The sequence below is a fragment of the Hyperolius riggenbachi genome, chromosome 1 (assembly GCF_040937935.1).
Source record: "Hyperolius riggenbachi isolate aHypRig1 chromosome 1, aHypRig1.pri, whole genome shotgun sequence".
NCBI lineage: Eukaryota > Metazoa > Chordata > Amphibia > Anura > Hyperoliidae > Hyperolius > Hyperolius riggenbachi.
In genome coordinates this window covers 267407601-267428644 of record NC_090646.1, presented here as the reverse complement: position 1 = coordinate 267428644, position 21044 = coordinate 267407601, and positions in this window count along the sequence as shown.

The following is a 21044-nucleotide window of genomic DNA, read 5'->3' as shown; positions in this document are numbered from 1 at the left end:
GGAGGACTGTAGGCAAAGCCCCAGCTTTTTGGCGTAGGCCCTCTTTGCAGTCCGCAGTTCTCTTTTCAAGGCGAGTCTGGCCGCTCTGAATTCCTCTGGGGAGCCAGACCTGTGCGCATCCTCTTTGCATTTCCGGAGTCGGCGAAGCTTGTCATTGAACCAAGGCTTGTTGTTGGGGTAGACTCTGAAGGACTTGGATGGGATACATGCTTCTTTGCAGAAGCTAATGTAGGAGGTGACATTCTCGGCCCATTCATCAAGGGTGGGTGCCTCCAGAGTCGTCCAGTCAGTGGATTCAAAACACGCTTGGAGCTCCAGTTTGGCCTCCGCAGTCCATTTTTTAGTGGTTTTGACGGTGGGCTTTGAGGTTTCCAGGAGCCTCCTGTAGGTGGGGATCAGGTGTATTGTGTTGTGGTCGGAGTTCCCCAGGGGGGCGCCTTGGGTGGCCTTGTAGGCATTCTTATGGACCGTGTAGCAGTGGTCCAGGGTGTTACTGTTTCTGGTAGGGCAGGTGATGTGCTGCTTGTAGCGGGGCAACTCGTGCCGAAGGTTCGCCTTATTGAAATCGCCCAGGATGATGAACAGGGCCTCCGGTAGGGCAGTTTCCCACCGCGAGATACAGTCACTGAGTGCATGCAGGGCAGTGTTGGTGCATGCGTCAGGAGGAATGTAGACCCGAACGAGGACAAGGGAAGAGAACTCCCGCGGGGAGTACCGAGGCCTGCAGTTTATGGCAAGGAACTCAACGTCAGGGGTGCAAGCCTTGTGGAGAGTGGTGGTGTTGGAACACCAGGAGGTGTTTATGTAAAAGCAGATCCCGCCCCCCCTCATTTTCCCAGAGAGGGCAGCATCACGGTCTGCTCTTAGGAGGTTGTAGCCTGCAACATGTATAGAGTCGTCGGGGGTGCTGTCGCACAGCCAGGTCTCGGTGAAACAGAGAACAGGGGTGTTCTTGCCGATCAGGGGTTTGCTACCAAGTAGGAGGAGCAGCTCGTCCAGTTTGTTGGGGAGTGAGCAGACGTTTGTGAGTAGGATGGCAGGGACAGGGGAGCGAAGGCCCTTCCTTTTGAGTCGGACCTGGGCCCCGGCCCTCCTACCTCTGTGGCGGCGTTTACTCGGTGTTCGCTTGGTGTCGAGATAATTGATGTGTGCGGTGACGGCATTCCACAGGGGAGAGCCTGGTGTAGGGTTGGGGGTGCCCGGGGGTTCCCAATTGAGAAGGACCTCTCTAGAGAGAGTGGCAGTCTGTTCTGCGCCCATGGCACAGCTATCCCGGAAGGTAGCACGAGTGTGCGCCCCAGGTGGATGGAGTGGACAGCACAGGATGTGGGGCACCAGTAGATGGTATGGGGCGGCGGCCCTGCATAGAGTGTGGCACGGTAGAAGGTAAGGAGCGCACAACCGCGGCACAACACAACAGTAACAGTTGATGGCCCGGGCATGCGGTATGGAGCGGGCAGCACAGCACAGTTCATAACCCAAGCTAGATGGTATGGAGCAGGCCGCCCGGCACGGATAGATGCTATGGGGCAGGCGGTGCAGCACAGATTGTACCACTGATGGGTAGATGGTATGGAGCAGGGGCACAGCACAGACTCTGGCACAGATAGATGGTGTGGGACAGGCAGCACAGCACAGTCAATCAATGGCACATATAGATGAAATGGAAACAGGCAGCACAGCACAGTCATTGGCACATGTAGATGGAATGGAAACAGGCAGCACAGCACAGTCAATGGCACATGTAGATGGAATACAAACAGGCAGCACAGCACAAGTCAATGGCACATAGACGGAATGGAGAACGGGCAGCACAGCACAGACTAGGGTCCCAGTAAGAGGTGAGGAGACAAACTGTGGAACTCACCAAGGATGGCACAGGGCATGTAGGGATGCCATGGTAGGCAGAGAGCTCTTCCCCAGCCGAGATCTAAGGATGTCACAGGGCATGTGAGGCCTTGGTAGGGCCAGCAGCGCGGAGTCCTCCCCAGGAAAGATGGATTTAGCTGGTTGTTGTATTGCAGGCAGTCCGGCTGGGCAGGGTTGAGAGAACAGTCAGGCCGGGCAGAGCGGAAACCTCCTAGCCTCCTCACCAGGCGAGGTGCTGACCCCGAGGGCAAGTTGATGGTATGCAGGCCGGGCCACGTGTGTGCAGGCCTGACCACGTGGGTGGGATGGGATCCAGCCAGGAGTAGCGACGTGGTGCCGGGGACCAAGGCAGTGTCGGGGTGCCAGGAAGCGGGAGATGTACCTTGGGAGGATGGGATCCAGCCAGGAGCAGCAGCGTGGTGCCGGGGACAGAGGCAGTGTCGGGGTGCCGGAGGCCGGAGATGCAGCAGCAGCCGGGAACCAGAGTGTTGCCGGAGATGCGGCTCCTGGGGGCGCCTCAGTGTTCCTGTGTAATGAGGGCGGTCCGGGGGCGCGTTGGAGGCAGTCAGAGCAGCGGCAGGACGCAAGAGGCTGGGGCTGCAGCGGCAGCCTGGATCCATGGAGCTGCAGTCGGGAGCCGGAGATGCGCCTCAGTGTTCCTGCGTGAGGGCGATCCGTGGGGGCATCGGAGGCCGACGGAGCGGCGGCAGGACGCCAGAGGCTGGGGCTGCACCGGCATCCTGGGTCCGGGGAGTTTCAGCCTGTGGACGGGAGCCTCCGTGTGTTCCGAGGTGGAATGCGGCAGGTCGGCCGGAGCAGTGTCCGGAGCGGCAGCGGTAACAGCTGTTGGATGGATACTGGTCCCCTTCCCCCGGCAAAGAATAGAGTAAGTACGTTTTCTTGAACCTAACCTGAACCTGATACTATCCTTAACAGTTACCACACTAGACAAACTAAAAAGAAACAAACTAAAACCAACTAAAACACTAAAAAAAACTGCCTAAATGGAGGAGCCATGTGACCGAGGCGACCTACGTGGGCGCCATCTTGGTCCTCTTAGCACATGTTATCATCATTTATAGATCCTATGATAGCCCACTCCTGATATATTATTATTTTCTTTATCCTAGGACACCAGACATATGCTACATATTCATACCTTCAGTTATCTGCAATAAAACAATTTAGATCCAGCTCAACATTATGGCCCCCTGGTTTCATACAACCCATGCCATAGATCCACTTGGTTTCTCTCATCGATATCTGTCTCACTTTGTGGCATCCTCTCCAACTGTATTTCATTTTTTCTAATCCACAGAAAAATAGATGTTTTGGGTCACAGTTGTGGAACCTGCAAAAGTGTTCTGACACACTATGTCCACTGAACCCCCTCTTAATGTTTCTAATGTGTTCCTGCACTCTCTCCTTCATCTTTCTAGTGGTCCTCCCTACATACTGTTTACCACAGCTACACCACAACAGGTACACCACTCCTACACTATTACATGTGATGTTTTGCATAATTTTAAATTCCCTCCCATTGCTGAATGAGGAGACCTCCGTCTTCCTAACACCATTCCCCTCCTCACACGCCTTGCATCCTCTACACGGAAAAAAAACATTTTGGTTCCAGAATGGCAGAATCTCTTTTGCGGGGCCCTCCACTAGACTAGGGGCCAGTAACTGCTTCAAATTGGGGGCCTTTCTATATATAAACTTTGGATATTCTGTCAAGGCACCTTTCAATACTCTATCCTGTTGTAACACTTCCCAATGTTTCCCAAAAATGTGTTCTATCTGTTTATGCTGAGTGGAGAACTCAGTTATAAATGGGATCCCCTCCCCCCTATTCCTATATACCCTCCCTCCCCTAATCAAAGTGTCTCTATCTTTGTGACCTATTTCTATGACTTCTTTATATAATTCCTCTTCTGTGTACCCCTTTTTCCGTAAACCTCTCCACCAATTTTTGTGATTGTTCCATGTAATCCTCCAACTTAGTGCAATTCCTTCTTATGCGGGTGAATTGTCCCCTGGGTACTGCTCTCAACCACTGAGGGTGGTGACAACTCTTGAGTGACAGGTACCCATTCCTATCTGTGCTTTTGAAAAATGTTCTTGTGATAAGTCCCTCCCCATTTTTTTCAATTTCTATATCCAAAAAGTGTATTTTCCTCCTGTTACTTTCCATTGTTAGTGTTATATTCAATTGATTGTGGTTCAAATATTCCATAAATTTGTGTAACTCTTCATCTTCCCCTTCCCAAATAATAAATAAATCATCGATAAATCTTTTCCACATCGAGATCCTATTATCCCGGGTGAAATTTCTTAAGACATCCTCCCCCCATTTCCCCATAAAGATGTTTGCTAGTGATGGTGCAAACCCCGCCCCATTGCACATCTCCTAATCTGGACAAAAAAAACCCCCCTGTACCAAAAATTCCGCTTCAGTGCAAATATACAAGATGGCGCCGTGAGGCTGCCTCGGCTCACAGGGCTCCTGGAACTTTTGTGTTTTTGTTCTCTTTTGCTGTCTTTTTGTGCTCCTTTTTCCTTATTTTTTTTTCCCCCTGTGGACCTTGCTGTCTGTGGGGATTCGTCAGACAGCCCGGCCCGGCTTCACGTGGCCCCAGTCCACCGACCACCGCCCGGCCCCACGTGGTCCCAGCAACCCGACCACCCAGCCGCGCCGTCTGCCCGCATCGGGGACCCCCTCTCCATCGGCTCACCCCTGCTTCTGCCGTCGCCGCACAGAACTCCGCCAGGACCAGCACAGCTGTGCAGCCGACACCTCCAGGGCAGCACGGTCTCCTGCCGCGCTGCTCCCTCTGCAATTCCGCCGGGCGTCCTGCCTCTACCACCGGCTGTGGCTTGTGGACGCGGAACTCCGCCAAGACCGCACTGCTGAGCAGCCGACACCTCCCGGGCCTCCTGCCGCGCTGCTCCCTCTGCAAATACTGCCGGGCGACCTCTACCACCGGCTGTGGCCTCTGCACGCGGGTGGACGCGGAACTCCGCCAAGACCGCACTGCTGAGCAGCCGACACCTTCCGGGCCTCCTGCCGCGCTGCTCCCTCTGCAAATACTGCCGGGCGACCTGCCTCTACCACCGGCTGTGGCCTCTGCACGCGGCCGCAGAAGTAAGGTGGATGCCTGCCCCTCCGCTGCTAGCCAACGTGCCAGGTCAGGCTGCACCGCTACAGCGCACGTCCCCTGGCCTCCTCTCTAGGCAGGGTGTCTCCGCTCCAGCCACCTCACCACTGCTGCCAGGACGCTGCAGCCAACCACCAGGTGAGAGCTCTGCCCGCTGGGCCCAATTCCATGATGATGCTGAGTGGACGGCTAATGGATGGGACTGTACTGACTGCACTTCCACTGGGTTAGGCTGTATTGCACTCCACACATGATGGTTTATATTGCACTGCGCACTGATGGACTGTATTGCTCATGAAATGGTCCGTATTGCACTGCACTGGTGATGGACTGTATTGCACTGCACTGGTAATGGACTGTATTGCACTGCACTGGTGATGGACTGAATTGCACTGCACTGGTGATGGACTGTATTGCACTGCACTGGTGATGGACTGTATTGCACTGCACTGGTGATGTACTGTATTGCACTGCACTGGCGATGGACCGTATTGCACCGCACTGGCGATGGACCGTATTGCACTGCACCAGTGATTTACCGTATTGCACTGCACTAGTGATTTACCGTATTGCACTGCACCAGTGAGGGACTGTATTGCACTGCAGTTGTGAGGGTCAGTTTTGCACTGCTCATGTGATGGACTGTATTGCACTGCCATGTGATGGACTGTATTGCACTGCCATGTGATGGACTGTATTGCACTGCCATGTGATGGACTGTATTGCACTGCCATGTGATGGACTGCATTGCACTGCTCATGTGTTGGTTTGTATGGCATCACACAAGGGCCGGCTGTTTTTGTGCAGCTCACAGGAGGGACTGTAGTGCACTACTACTGGCTGAACAATTATCAAATGGGTCCGCAGCGTCCGCGAGTCGACTCTACACCCATGCCTCCCATGCCCCCTCAACTCACACGCATCACCTACACCAGATCACAGCTCCTAAAATGGGAGCCTGGCGCAGCCCTGCACCCAGAGGACAGGCCCCTGTTTGACTCTGTCTGGAGCCACGTCCAAAAAATCACTGTCCCTGGGTGGGGGCCCCGCTGGGGCCAGCGACGGAGAGGCTGTCGTGCTGGAGCCCATGCGAGACTGAGAAGGAAAGGACTGCGATCATCCATCCCCGCCGTCCTCCTGGCAAATGTCTGCTCTCTCCCAAACAAGTTAGACGAACTGCGGCTCCTCAGCTACAAGAGGGAACTTCGCAGCAACGCCCCAGTCCTCTGCTTCACAGAATCATGGCTGCATGACAACATCCCCGACAATGCCCTCCATCTCCATGGCTTCAGCATCATCCGGGCAGACCGCGACAGCACGCTCTCGGGGAAAAGCAAAGGGGGTGGCATCTGCTTCTACATCAGCTCTGCCTGGTGCCCCAACACCTCTGTTCTTGCCAAGAGATGCTCCCCTGATCTGGAACTCCTTCTGGTTAACTGCAGACCCGTATACTCACCCAGGGAATTTTCCTCCTATGTCCTTGTTGGGGTGTACATTCCTCCTGACGCTGATGTCAAAACGGCCCTGAGCGTGCTCAGCGACACCATCACACAGTGGGAGTCGTCCCTTCTGGACTCGTTATTCATCATCTTAGGGGACTTCAACAAGGCCAACCTTCGCCATGAACTTCCGCGCTACCACCAGCACGTCACCTGCCCCACCAGGAACGCCAACACCCTGGACCACTGCTACACGGTCCTGAAAGACGCCTACAAGGCAACCCCACGAGCTGCACTGGGCTCATCGGACCACTGCATCATTCACCTGATACCCACCTACAGGAGACGCTTGGAAACTGCAAAACCAGTCCTAAGATCCAGCAAAGTCTGGTCGGAGGAGGCTAAACAACAACTTCAAGCCTGCTTCGACTGCACGAACTGGAAGGCTCTGGAAACACCGAACTTAGATGAGTGGGCAGACGTTGTATCCTCGTACATCAGTTTTTGCGAGGAGCAGTGTGTACCAACAAAAATCCGCAAACACTACCCGAATGACAAACATTGGTTCTCCAATAAACTTCGGCATCTGCGCAGAAGCAAGGAAGTGGCGTTCAAGTCTGGCAACCAGGAGGAGTATAGGAGGGCAAAAAACACCCTGAACAAGGAACTGAGGACTGCCAAAAAGAACTACGCTGTAAAACTGGAACAGAACCTCTCCTCAAGAGACACACGAACTGTCTGGAAGGGGCTCAAGGCTGCCACGAACTACAAGCCCCCTCCGCAGCATGCAACTCCCAGCACCGAGCTCGCTGAGAACCTCAGCGAGTTCTATTGCAGATTTGAGAATCCAGCAAGGTCCCCAGAGCCTCCGGCCATCTCCCCTGACTTAGAACCCCCACATCCAAGCCCACCCCCCCCCTAGCGGTGTGCGAGGATGACGTCAGGAAACACCTGTCAGGGATTAATGCAAGGAAAGCCTCAGGCCCAGATGGAGTGTCACATGCCTGTCTGAAAACCTGCGCACAGCAGCTTGCTCCCATTCTCTCATCCATCTTCACCAAGTCCATCCAGGAAGGCAGGGTCCCTGCTTGCTTCAAGAGGTCCACAATCATCCCCGTCCCCAAAAAACAGGGTGTCTCAGACCTCAACAATTTCAGGCCGGTGGCTCTCACCTCGGTCATCATGAAAGCCTTTGAAAGCTTGGTTTTGCCTTTCCTCAAGCAATCGACCGAATCCCTGCTGGACCCGTTCCAGTTTGCATATAGAGCAAACAGGTCTACTGATGACGCCATAAATATCTGCCTGGAGCTTGTAAATGAACAGCTGGACAGAACTGACTCATACGCCAGGATCCTTCTACTCGACTTTAGCTCGGCGTTTAACACCATCAGCCCCCTAATACTACAAGAAAATCTTGCTGCCCTCGGAGTCCACCCCACCCTCCGCCTCTGGATCACGGACTTCCTAAGTAATAGATCCCAGGCCGTCAAGCTGGACACTATCATCTCCAAACCAAGGACCACCAACACAGGGGCCCCCCAAGGTTGCGTACTGTCGCCGTTCCTATTCTCCCTATACACTAACAATTGCAGGTCCACCGCGGACTCCGTCAAAGTCCTCAAGTTCGCTGACGACACCACCATCGTGGGCCTCATCTCTGGTAATGATGAGCAGGAGTATCGCCACCAGATTGACAGAATTTGCCACTGGTGTAGGGAGAACGGGCTGGTCCTCAACACTACAAAAACGGTTGAGATGATTGTCGATTTTAGGAAACGCGCCACCACCCCACCCCCGATCAGCATTGATGGCACGGTAGTTGAGAACGTCGCCTGTGCACGCCTCCTTGGCACGACAATCTCTAAGGACCTGACGTGGAAAGCCAACACTACCTCAACCCAGAAAAAAGCCCAGCAGAGGCTATTTTTCCTACGCCAACTAAAGAAGTTCGGTATGGCCCGCGAGCTTCTGACGAGCTTCTACACTGCCACAATTGAATCTGTCCTCTGCTCCTCCATCCTGGTCTGGTATGCTGGCTCCTCCGCCAGCGACAGACACAGACTGCAGAGGGTCATCAGATCAGCGGAGAGAATCATCGGGAAACCACTACCCTTTCTTGACTAGATTTTCAACTTTAGACTGCGCTCCAGACAGAGCTCAAAAAATCGCTAATAATCCGTCCCACCCAGGTTCCCGCTTCTTTAGTAGGCTCCCCCTAGGCCGGAGATTCCGATCCATCTACACCAGGACCACAAGACACAGGAACAGTTTCTTCCCTTCAGCCGTAAACTATCTGAACTCTTAGAACTCTTAGATCCCTCCTCATCCTACCACGACAAGTGGTGTCTGGTAGCACCCAGCCTGACCGCACGGCTGCACACTTCATATATACGTGTTCAAATGCTGTAACTGTACCCTTTATATTGTCTGTCTGCTTACATGTATGTATCGTTATGTCCTGCTCGTTTCTCACACTAGCCCTGTACTTGCCAAACCCAATTCCGGGCACGGCCCAGTCGTGCTTGGCGAAATAAAAAGATTCTGATTCTGATTCTGAATATCAGTAGTTCCAACAAAAACTCAACTTGTTTTGAATCCAAGTCTCCTATGACCTCCATGTAATACCGCACTGCCTCCACTGCTGGCTGGTGCGGTATATTAGTATACAGACTTGCTACATCTGCTGTTATCAATATGCTATTTTCATTAACTCTTACGCCCTCCAGTATCTGCAGCATATGTCTGGTGTCCTTTATCACCTGTGGCAGTCCTTGTGACAAGGGTTGCAAGAAAAAATCCAGGTATTTACCCAGCCTGTGTGTTATAGAACCTATCCCACTTATTATTGGGCGTCCAGGGGGGGCAGTGGTGCTTTTGTGGATCTTAGGCACTTGATAAATTATGGGTGTCCTGGGCGCAGATGGTATAAGGTATTCAAATTCCTTATCATCCAGTATCCCCAGGTCTAACCCCTTTCTCAAAATTTTCCTGAGCTCTTCTTTGTATGATTTTGTTGGGTCCCCTTTTAGCCTATCGTATGTTTCTCTGTCCCCCACCAATCTATCCAATTCCATTCGATATTGATCCCGATTAAGCACCACCACCCCTCCCCCTTTATCAGTAGGTCTCACCACCAATTTTTTATTATCCAACATTTTCCTTGCTATTTTCGTTACATTTTCCGTCTTCTTCACTACCATTTTTTCTAAATCCCTCTCCACTAGTTTTTTAAAGACCTCAACACAGTTTCTACTGCTGTTGTCCTGAGGGTTAAATGTTGATGTATTTCTCATGCCCGTGTGCTGAAACTCAGTTATTGGGTTAATCCTATTTGTGGGTCCTTCTTTACTCAAAAAGTATTTCTTTATATTTAACGTCCTACTGTACTTTTGGAGATCAATGTACGTCTGAAATGTATTTATAGACTTGCTAGGAGCATGTTTTAATCCTTTATCCAAAAGCTTTAATTCTTGCCTAGTGAGATCACTCCCACTTATATTAAATATCCCTTCTCCTACTGGTTTCTTCTTCTCTTGTACCCTATGTCCTGCTCGTACCCCCGTTCTGGGCCTCTTTTGTTGTGGCTCCTTGGGGATGGGTAATCTTCGTAATATTCCCTCCTGTTCCTGTTGTCCCCGGGTCTGTATGTTCTGTGGCCCCCCCTCTAAAAAAGGCTGGAATCTGTCCTCCTGTTGTATGGGATCATATCTATTATATGTGGGTACATTATACTGGTGTGTTGACGGGCCTCCATATCCACTCCCCCCATTTATTTCAAATTGTTGGTTTCTCCCCTGCCCCCTATTTGGGTTCCCTCTGTCTCTGGGGGATTCAATATTTTCCCTGGGGTTCCTCCTTGGTAGAGGTCTTAGATTATATCTATTGGGATTCTCATATCTCGGGTTTTGAGGTGGATAGTTAGGGACAGCTGGAACCACTGGTTTCCCCACTGGGTTGGCCTCTATTTGATCCTCCAATGGTATCCTTTGATTTTGTTCTGTGGGTTCTACCACCTTTTTCTCTGTTCTTTGTTGCCATTTGTAGGCTAACTTAGATCTATATAGTTCCCAATCTCTATTAAATTGTTTCTGCCTATCCTGTATCACTCCCTTCTGATGGTGTATTAGGGCATTACAGGTCCTTTGGGATAGTTTTTTATATACCTCATCTTCTTTTTGTGTGTCCATTGAGGTTTTAAGGGCTTCTATTTCCGTTCCCAGTCTTTCTAATCTAGCTGTTTTCCTCCTAATTTGTATTTTAATCAACCCCTCCCCACATTTCTCAAGGTATTCTCCCCATTCCTTGTTATTTAACTCATTATCTTCACCGTCATCTGACAATATGTCCCATCTGTATTTACTGGGAACTATCCCTTTGGCTAAATATTTATTTAATGTGGCGTAAACAGATAGAACACATTTTTAGGAAACATTGGGAAGTGTTACAACAGGATAGAGTATTGAAAGGTGCCTTGACAGAATATCCAAAGTTTATATATAGAAAGGCCCCCAATTTGAAGCAGTTATTGGCCCCTAGTCTAGTGGAGGGCCCCGCAAAAGAGATTCTGCCATTCTGGAACCAAAATGTTTTTTTTCCGTGTAGAGGATGCAATGGGAGGGAATTTAAAATTATGCAAAACATCACATCTTTTTGTGTGTCCATTGAGGTTTTAAGGGCTTCTATTTCCGTTCCCAGTCTTTCTAATCTAGCTGTTTTCCTCCTAATTTGTATTTTAATCAACCCCTCCCCACATTTCTCAAGGTATTCTCCCCATTCCTTGTTGTTTACCTCATTATCTTCACCATCATCTGACAATATGTCCCATCTGTATTTACTGGGAACTATCCCTTTGGCTAAATATTTATTTAATGTGGCGATATCCCACCATGTGTTCTGTTCCTTGATAAGGACATGTTCCAATTGCTTAAATTGTTGGTCTAGGTTGACATCCATATCCCTACTGTCACCCTCTCTAACCCTAAAAACTTCATCAAGATCAATAGTTCTATTATTCCTATACTCAAATACATCCATATTTTAACCTTAAAAGACTAAAAGTCCACTGGCTTGTAAGTATGTTCAGATTTTCACCAGATATTACAAATACAACCAGGCCGCTTCTCATGTGCTAGATCTCAAACAATATATGAAATATTCAAAGCGCACTGGTTATTAAACACCAATATCTCCCCCTATCCTCAGAGTGCGCTCAGACTTGAGTACAGCAATACTCCATTAACCATCTACAATTTAAAGTTCAGCGCACATCCTCTTTTGCAACAAAGAATACAATACAAATGTAGTAAAAAAGTCCCAATATGGAGTGTCTTTGATCTCTACTCCGATCTTCTTTGATTCCACCACCAGCAATCACCAATATGAAACGCACTCACCAGATGCAGTGCGACCACTATTAGATTGGTCAGTCAGCGCACATCTCCAGGGTGCCCCAGCACTTCAGGCCCCGGTTCCTTTGTATCTGTGCTCCCTGTCCAGGCTCACTTGTCCTTATTCATATCCCTAGTGTCTCAAACAGAAGCCTCTCATAGCGTAATATTGTTTTAAAAACACTAAAACTTTATCAAAATATTGCACTCACATGTCACAGGGTCATAAATTCAGCATAGAGTTTTTCACGGGCTCTCCCCCGTTGCCAAGCCGGGCTGGGTGCTGTTTCCGCGTTCTGGCGTTCCAGCCGCCTCTGTTGTCTTCCCAGTGCGTCCAATTCCCCGCTCGACTAGTTTCGTCACTCCCTCGTGACTCATCAGGAGCATGGGGATTGGACGCTACACTGGGATATTTATATTCGCCGCTGTATCCTATTGGGTATGGCTATTCAGTTCCTATTGGTCTCCAATCCGCCACTGCTGATTGGTTCTCGCCAGGCCTGTCTTTCTGTATAGCTCACTTCCGTTCCGCCTCCTCACTGCTATACACGAATTTCCGTGTTATTTCCGTATTACTCTATAATAGAGCACTACGGCATTTCCGTATTGATTCGTACCCATGAATTTTCCGCATTTTTTTATATACGCAGAATCCCATGGGTTTCCGTATTCCGTACAGCACATCAATCACCAACATGCATTTTCCGTATTTTTCGTGCACATACCCCTATACACATGCATAAGCCCTCCGTATCACGTCCGCATTCCATCAGCCTCCAGGGGTGGGGGGAGAGAGCCCGTCCGTACATCACCACATATCATAATCCCTTATACAACCAATATCTTTACCATAAGTCCCATATACATCCAGACCCTGCCAATAGTGATAATTGCTACCAGTACTAGAGATTAAACCACCTCCCCACATGTCATTAACCCCTCTCATTACCATTTTTTATTTAACTCCTTTATTTGATCCCATACTTATCATCATTTATAGATCCTATGATAGCCCACTCCTGATATATTATTATTTTCTTTATCCTAGGACACCAGACATATGCTACATATTCATACCTTCAGTTATCTGCAATAAAACAATTTAGATCCAGCTCAACATTATGGCCCCCTGGTTTCATACAACCCATGCCATAGATCCACTTGGTTTCTCTCATCGATATCTGTCTCACTTTGTGGCATCCTCTTCAACTGTATTTCATTTTTTCTAATCCACAGAAAAATAGATGTTTTGGGTCACAGTTGTGGAACCTGCAAAAGTGTTCTGACACACTATGTCCACTGAACCCCCTCTTAATGTTTCTAATGTGTTCCTGCACTCTCTCCTTCATCTTTCTAGTGGTCCTCCCTACATACTGTTTACCACAGCTACACCACAACAGGTACACCACTCCTACACTATTACATGTGATGTTTTGCATAATTTTAAATTCCCTCCCATTGCTGAATGAGGAGACCTCCGTCTTCCTAACACCATTCCCCTCCTCACACGCCTTGCATCCTCTACATGGAAAAAAAAACATTTTGGTTCCAGAATGGCAGAATCTCTTTTGCGGGGCCCTCCACTAGACTAGGGGCCAGTAACTGCTTCAAATTGGGGGCCTTTCTATATATAAACTTTGGATATTCTGTCAAGGCACCTTTCAATACTCTATCCTGTTGTAACACTTCCCAATGTTTCCTAAAAATGTGTTCTATCTGTTTATGCTGAGTGGAGAACTCAGTTATAAATGGGATCCCCTCCCCCCTATTCCTATATACCCTCCCTCCCCTAATCAAAGTGTCTCTATCTTTGTGACCTATTTCTATGACTTCTTTATATAATTCCTCTTCTGTGTACCCCTTTTCCGTAAACCTCTCCACCAATTTTTGTGATTGTTCCATGTAATCCTCCAACTTAGTGCAATTCCTTCTTATGCGGGTGAATTGTCCCCTGGGTACTGCTCTCAAACACTGAGGGTGGTGACAACTCTTGAGTGACAGGTACCCATTCCTATCTGTGCTTTTGAAAAATGTTCTTGTGATAAGTCCCTCCCCATTTTTTTCAATTTCTATATCCAAAAAGTGTATTTTCCTCCTGTTACTCTCCATTGTTAGTGTTATATTCAATTGATTGTGGTTCAAATATTCCATAAATTTGTGTAACTCTTCATCTTCCCCTTCCCAAATAATAAATAAATCATCGATAAATCTTTTCCACATCGAGATCCTATTATCCCGGGTGAAATTTCTTAAGGCATCCTCCTCCCATTTCCCCATAAAGATGTTTGCTAGTGATGGTGCAAACCCTGCCCCCATTGCACATTCCCTAATCTGGACAACCCCCCCCCCCCCCTGTACCAAAAATAATTCAGCTTCAGTGCAAATATCAGTAGTTCCAACAAAAACTCAACTTGTTTTGAATCCAAGTCTCCTATGACCTCCATGTAATACCGCACTGCCTCCACTGCTGGCTGGTGCGGTATATTAGTATACAGACTTGCTACATCTGCTGTTATCAATATGCTATTTTCATTAACTCTTACGCCCTCCAGTATCTGCAGCATATGTCTGGTGTCCTTTATCACCTGTGGCAGTCCTTGTGACAAGGGTTGCAAGAAAAAAATCCAGGTATTTACCCAGCCTGTGTGTTATAGAACCTATCCCACTTATTATTGGGCATCCAGGGGGGGCAGTGGTGCTTTTGTGGATCTTAGACACTTGATAAATTATGGGTATCCTGGGAGCAGATGGTATAAGGTATTCAAATTCCTTATCATCCAGTATCCCCAGGTCTAACCCGTTTCTCAAAATTTTCCTGAGCTCTTCTTTGTATGATTTTGTTGGGTCCCCTTTTAGCCTATCGTATGTTTCTCTGTCCCCCACCAATCTATCCAATTCCATTCGATATTGATCCCGATTAAGCACCACCACCCCTCCCCCTTTATCAGCAGGTCTCACCACCAATTTTTTATTATCCAACATTTCCATTGCTATTTTCGTTACATTTTCCGTCTTCTTCACTACCATTTTTTCTAAATCCCTCTCCACTAGTTTTTTAAAGACCTCAACACAGTTTCCACTGCTGTTGTCCTTAGGGTTAAATGTTGATCTATTTCTCATGCCCGTGTGCTGAAACTCAGTTATTGGGTTAATCCTATTTGTGGGTCCTTCTTTACTCAAAAAGTATTTCTTTATATTTAACGTCCTACTGTACTTTTGGAGATCAATGTATGTCTGAAATGTATTTATAGACTTGCTAGGAGCATGTTTTAATCCTTTATCCAAAAGCTTTAACTCTTGCCTAGTGAGATCACTCCCACTTATATTAAATATCCCTTCTCCTACTGGTTTCTTCTTCTCTTGTACCCTATGTCCTGCTCGTACCCCCCTTCTGGGCCTCTTTTGTTGTGGCTCCTTGGGGATGGATAATCTTCGTAATATTCCCTCCTGTTCCTGTTGTCCCCGGGTCTGTATGTTCTGTGGCCCCCCTCTAAAAAAGGCTGGAATCTGTCCTCCTGTTGTATGGGATCATATCTATTATATGTGGGTACATTATACTGGTGTGTTGACGGGCCTCCATATCCACTCCCCCCATTTATTTCAAATTGTTGGTTTCTCCCCTGCCCCCTATTTGGGTTCCCTCTGTTTCTGGGGGATTCAATATTTTCCCTGGGGTTCCTCCTTGGTAGAGGTCTTAGATTATATCTATTGGGATTCTCATATCTCGGGTTTTGAGGTGGATAGTTAGGGACAGCTGGAACCACTGGTTTCCCCACTGGGTTGGCCTCTATTTGATCCTCCAATGGTATCCTTTGATTTTGTTCTGTGGGTTCTACCACCTTTTTCTCTGTTCTTTGTTGCCATTTGTAGGCTAACTTAGATCTATATAGTTCCCAATCTCTATTAAATTGTTTCTGCCTATCCTGTATCACTCCCTTCTGATAGTGTATTAGGGCATTACAGGTCCTTTGGGATAGTTTTTTTATATACCTCATCTTCTTTTTGTGTGTCCATTGAGGTTTTAAGGGCTTCTATTTCCGTTCCCAGTCTTTCTAACCTAGCTGTTTTCCTCCTAATTTGTATTTTAATCAACCCCTCCCCACATTTCTCAAGGTATTCTCCCCATTCCTTGTTATTTAACTCATTATCTTCACCGTCATCTGACAATATGTCCCATCTGTATTTACTGGGAACTATTCCTTTGGCTAAATATTTATTTAATGTGGCGTAAACAGATAGAACACATTTTTAGGAAACATTGGGAAGTGTTACAACAGGATAGAGTATTGAAAGGTGCAGAGCCGGGACAAGGTCCTCCAGCACCCAAGGCTGAGACACCAAAGTGCGCCCCTCCATCCCTGCCACCCCAGCCGTCACACACTGATTGTTATTAGACTAAGAGGACCACAGTGCCCACAACCTCCCCAACACCTTAATATCTAGTTATCTGGCTTGCAGTCACTGCTATGTATCCCCTTTTCTTATTTCTTTCTGCTTCAAACACAATTAGGAATGACAGCTGAATGAATTCTGCGCCCCCTCCTACACTGCGCCCTGAGGCTGGAGCCTCTCCAGCCTATGCCTCGGCCCGGCCCTGGAAAGGTGCCTTGACAGAATATCCAAAGTTTATATATAGAAAGGCCCCCAATTTGATGCAGTTACTGGCCCCTAGTCTAGTGGAGGGCCCCGCAAAAGAGATTCTGCCATTCTGGAACCAAAATGTTTTTTTTTCCGTGTAGAGGATGCAAGGCGTGTGAGGAGGGGAATGGTGTTAGGAAGACGGAGGTCTCCTCATTCAGCAATGGGAGGGAATTTAAAATTATGCAAAACATCACATGTAATAGTGTAGGAGTGGTGTACCTGTTGTGGTGTAGCTGTGGTAAACAGTATGTAGGGAGGACCACTAGAAAGATGAAGGAGAGAGTGCAGGAACACATTAGAAACATTAAGAGGGGGTTCAGTGGACATAGTGTGTCAGAACACTTTTGCAGGTTCCACAACTGTGACCCAAAACATCTATTTTTCTGTGGATTAGAAAAAATGAAATACAGTTGAAGAGGATGCCACAAAGTGAGACAGATATCGATGAGAGAAACCAAGTGGATCTATGGCATGGGTTGTATGAAACCAGGGGGCCATAATGTTGAGCTGGATCTAAATTGTTTTATTGCAGATAACTGAAGGTATGAATATGTAGCATATGTCTGGTGTCCTAGGATAAAGAAAATAATAATATATCAGGAGTGGGCTATCATAGGATCTATAAATGATGATAAGTATGGGATCAAATAAAGGAGGTAAATAAAAAATGGTAATGAGAGGGGTTAATGACATGTGGGGAGGTGGTTTAATCTCTAGTACTGGTAGCAATTATCACTATTGGCAGGGTCTGGATGTATATGGGACTTATGGTAAAGATATTGGTTGTATAAGGGATTATGATATGTGGTGTTGTACGGACGGGCTCTCTCCCCCCACCCCTGGAGGCTGATGGAATGCGGACGTGATACGGAGGGCTTATGCATGTGTATAGGGGTATGTGCACGAAAAATACGGAAAATGCATGTTGGTGATTGATGTGCTGTACGGAATACGGAAACCCATGGGATTCTGCGTATATAAAAGAATGCGGAAAGTTCATGGGTACAAATCAATACGGAAATGCCGTAGTGCTCTATTATAGAGTAATACGGAAATAACACGGAAATTCGTGTTTAGCAGTGAGGAGGCGGAACGGAAGTGAGCTATACGGAAAGACAGGCCTGGCGGGAACCAATCAGCAGTGGCGGATTGGGGACCAATAGGAACTGAATAGCCATACCCAATAGGATACAGCGGCGAATATAAATATCCCAGTGTAGCGTCCAATCCCCATGCTCCTGATGAGTCACGAGGGAGTGACAAAACTAGTCGAGCGGGGAATTGGACACACTGGGAAGACAACAGAGGTGGCTGGAACGCCAGAATGTGGAAACAGCACCCAGCCCGGCTTGGCAACGGGGGAGAGCCCGTGAAAAACTCTATGCTGAATTTATGACCCTGTGACATGTGAGTGCAATATTTTAATAAAGTTTTAGTGTTTTTAAAACAATATTACGCTATGAGAGGCTTCTGTTTGAGACACTAGGGATATGAATAAGGACAAGTGAGCCTGGACAGGGAGCACAGATACAAAGGAACCGGGGCCTGAAGTGCTGGGGCACCCTGGAGATGTGCGCTGACTGACCAATCTAATAGTGGTCGCACTGCATCTGGTGAGTGCGTTTCATATTGGTGATTGCTGGTGGTGGAATCAAAGAAGATCGGAGTAGAGATCAAAGACACTCCATATTGGGACTTTTTTACTACATTTGTATTGTATTCTTTGTTGCAAAAGAGGATGTGCGCTGAACTTTAAATTGTAAATTTCTGAATGATCGCTTGAACAGTGCTCCGTGGGATGTTCAAGGCTTTGGAAATCTTTTTGTAGCTTAACCTGCTGAGCGGTCTGGACGAGCTCAGCTCGTCCAACACCGCCAGAGGCTGCCGCTCAGGCCCTGCTGGGCCGATTTCCACCAAATAAAAAGCAGCACACGCAGCCGGCACTTTGCCAGCCGCGTGTGCTGCCTGATCGCCGCTGCAGCGCGGCGATCCGCCGCGTGCAGCGGCGAAAGAGGGTCCCCCCAGCCGCCCGAGCCCAGCGTAGCCGGAACAAACAGTTCCGGCCAGCGCTAAGGGCTGGATCGGATGCGGCTGACGTCAGGACGTCGGCTGACGTCCATGACGTCACTCCGCTCGTTGCCATGGCGACGAGGGAAGCGAAACACGGAGGGCCGATCATTGCGGCCTTCCGTGTTATTCCTTGCCGCCGGAGGCGATCGGAAGATCACCTCCGGAGCGCCCTCTAGTGGGCTTTCATGCAGCCAACTTTCAGTTGGCTGCATGAAATAGTTTTTTTTTTATTTAAAAAAAACCCTCCCGCAGCCACCCTGGCGATTTAATCAGAACGCCAGGGTGGTTAAGCCTGCTTTAAATTTCTCAATAACTTTATCCCTGACCTGTCTGGTGTGTTCTTTGGACTTCATGGTGTTGTTGCTCCCAATATTCTCTTAGACAACCTCTGAAGTTGTCACAGAGCAGCTGTATTTGTACTGACAATAGATTACACACAGATGCACTCTATTTAGTCATTAGCACTCATCAGGCAATGTCTATGGGCAACTGACTGCACTCAGACCAAAGGTTGCAGTTATTGATTTGTAAAAATGTTTGGAATCATGTATGATTTCCGTTCCACTTCTCACGTGTACACCACTTTGTATTTGTTTTTCATGTGGAATTCCAATAAAATTGATTCATGTTTGTGGCAGTAATGTGACAAAATGTGGAAAACGTCAAGGGGGATGAATACTTTTGCATGCCACTGTACCTACAGATATTCTGCAAGCCCAGATCACCATTATCCCCAAGTCTGGTAATGACGCCCCCTTGTGCTCCAATTAAAGGCCTATCTCCCTATTAAATACTGACCTGAAGCTCTTCGCCAAGATATTGGCAAATAGATTGTCCCCTTTCATGTGTTGTCTTGTTGACCCTGACCAGACCGGTTTTATTCCAGGCAGAGAAGCCAGAGATAATGTGATTCGGGCGGTAGACCTCATTGACTGGGCCCACACGACCCATACTCCCACTCTACTTCTGTCTACTTATGCTGAAAAAGCTTTCGACAGAGTAGATTGGGGTTTCTCAATTAAACCTGTTCCTCAGCCATATCAGATTGAGAATGCGTATGCTGCAGTGGATTCTTTCCCTGTACTCTAAGCCTACAGCCTGTGTCAGGGTCAATGGGATATTATCAGACCCTTTGTCTATTAGCAATGGTATCAGGCAGGGATGCCCATTATCCCCACTTATTTTCGCATTGACTCTAGAACCATGCCTGCATGCCATTCGCAACAATCACAATATAAAGGGACTATCTTTTCCTTCCTCAGAGCACAAGGTGGTGGCCTATGCAGAGGACCTACTTTTTTTCCTCACAAACCCCCATATTTCTCTACCAAACCCCCATATTTCTCTACCAAATCTAATGAAAGAATTAGAAAACTATCAAAAGCTCGCCAATTACAAAATCAACCCAGACAAATGCCAGGCCATGGGTGTAGCTTTACCGGACAGACATGCTCAACTCCACTATTCACTCCAACTTCCCCTTTAAATGTGTTTCTCGCTCTATCACCTATCTGGGAATCCAACTCCCATCCACTACTTTAGCTATATATAAACTGAAACCGCCCCCCTTAGTGCATACTATCAAACAAGATCTTAATAGATGGGATCAACCGCACTTTTCTTGGCTAGGCCGAATAAATATCATTAAAATGAATATTTTACCCAGATTGCTATATGTGTACCAAGCTCTGCCCATAATACCTCCCATCGAACACTTTAAAGACCTTAAGAGACATTTCACTCAAGATGGTATTAGAGATGGCCCGAACAGTTCACCCGCGAACTTATTCGCGAGAACTTCGGTGGTTTGTGTTTGCGGTGAACCGCAAACTATATGCAAGTTCGACCTGCCCCCTATACTACATCATTAGGGTCAACTTTGACCCTTTACATCACAATCAGCAGGCACAGGGCAGCCAATCAGGCTACACTCTCTCCCTGGAGCCACCCCCCCCCCCTCCCCTTATAAAACGCAGGCAGCTTCAGCCTTTTCACTCACTCGTGTGGGTGCAGTAATTAGAGAAGGGAAAGAACCTTTCTGCTGACATAGGGAAAGCTTAGTTGTGTTAAGCTTGTTAGGTTGCTCTTTCTTGCTGATATTATTGCTAAAAAGCACTCTTCATCCTCAACAGCTCTTTTGAGAGCTAATGTTGTTCTTGTGACCTACCTACCTACGTGACCGCACGCAGTGTTATATACGCAGTTCACTGCACCTGTTGACGGTACCTGTGTGTGTGTGTGTGACAGCTGCACATTTGTAATACCAATCACTGCATACCCACCTGTGTTCAGTGCACCTACCTACCTACGTGAGCGCACGCAGTGTCACACACCTTGTTGCTAGGGGACCCGGCTTGCTCCAATCTGCTGTTAATATGCCTTATCTTATTATATTTTTTGCTGATGGTGACACTGGTTTGTCACCACAAAAATGTGCTCCTTTTGCTGTAAAAGGTTTTTCTGTATTCAAGATCAGAGACAGT